Raw genomic sequence first — 1,243 nt, 5'->3', positions numbered from 1 at the left:
TCACTTATTTGTGGAACATAAGGAATAGCATGGAGGACATTAGGAGAAGGAAGGGAAAAATGAAGGGGGGGACATCGGAGGGGGAGATGAACCATGAGAGACTGGACTCTGAGAAACGCACTGAGGATTCTACAGGGGAGGAGGGTGGGGGGATTGGTCAATTCTGTGATGGGTATTAAGGAGGGCACGTACTGCATGGAGCACTGGGTGTTATACAAAAAAAATGGATCGTGGATCACCACATCAAAAACTAATGATGTATTGTATGGTGACTAACATAACATAATAAAATCAAAAAAATTAAAAAAAAACGAAAAAAACAAAGAATATGTGAAAGAGACTATATGTGGTTCACAGAGCCTAAAATATTTACTATTTGATTCTTCACAGAAAGATTTTATTGACTCTTTTTAGACATAAGTTAACTTTTAGAGCGGAATTAGTATTATGACATTTCACTTATGTCATTGGCAGTCCTTCATTTCTTTATATAGATCCAGGCTTTTGTATCATATTTCTTCTATCTGAAGAACTTCCTTCTACATTTCTTTTAGAGCAGGTACACTAGAAATTGATTTTTTCACTTTGATGAATATATTTTTATTTCTCCTTAATTTTATGTATTTTTTTAAAAAATATGGAACACTTCACAAATTTGCTTGCCATCCTTGCGCAGGGGCCATGCTAACCTCTGTGTCATTCCAACTTTAGTGTATGTACTGCCAAAGCAAACAATCTTCGCAATTTTAAAAAGGTGTTTTATTGAATATGTAATTGATTTTTTGTTCCTTTTGGCTCTTTACATATGTCATTGTTATTGTCTTCAGACTTGTCTAGTTTCTGATGAATGTCTTCTGTAATTCTTATATTTGTTTCTCTATATATAGTGTCTTCCCCTTCCTTGTCGCTGCCTTCAAGATTTTATCTTTATCTTTGGTTTTCAAGAGTTTGAATATAATATGTTTATCTATTTTTTAAGGCGTGGGTGTATTTATTCTGTTTGGTACTCTTTGAGGGTTTGGGTCTGTGGTTTGGTGTCTGTCATTAATTTTTGGCCATTATCTGTTCAAATATGTTTTTCTGCCCTGTTCCTCTTCTTTCCTTCTGGGAAGGATGTTAGACTGTTTTGTATTATCCAACATGCATGTATGTTAGACTGTTTTATATTATCCAACAGCTTTTGGGTATTCTGGTTTTTTTTCTCTATTTTTTTCTTTTTGTGTTTTAGTTTACATAATTTATA

At 33.8% G+C, this 1,243-nt stretch overlaps 1 non-coding gene across 1 annotated transcript; it reads right to left on the bottom strand.

The window, feature by feature from the left end:
• Positions 1-631: 631 nt before the first annotated feature.
• On the bottom strand, positions 632-733 carry LOC113921115. Its single transcript, XR_003519522.1, has one exon. It is a non-coding gene; the product is annotated as a U6 spliceosomal RNA (small nuclear RNA).
• Between the last annotated feature and the right edge of the window lie 510 nt (positions 734-1,243).

The sequence above is a fragment of the Zalophus californianus genome, chromosome 3, assembly GCF_009762305.2.
Source record: "Zalophus californianus isolate mZalCal1 chromosome 3, mZalCal1.pri.v2, whole genome shotgun sequence".
In the NCBI taxonomy this organism is placed as follows: domain Eukaryota; kingdom Metazoa; phylum Chordata; class Mammalia; order Carnivora; family Otariidae; genus Zalophus; species Zalophus californianus.
Note: the sequence above shows the minus strand (reverse complement) of the source record. Positions and strands in the feature narration are given on the sequence as shown.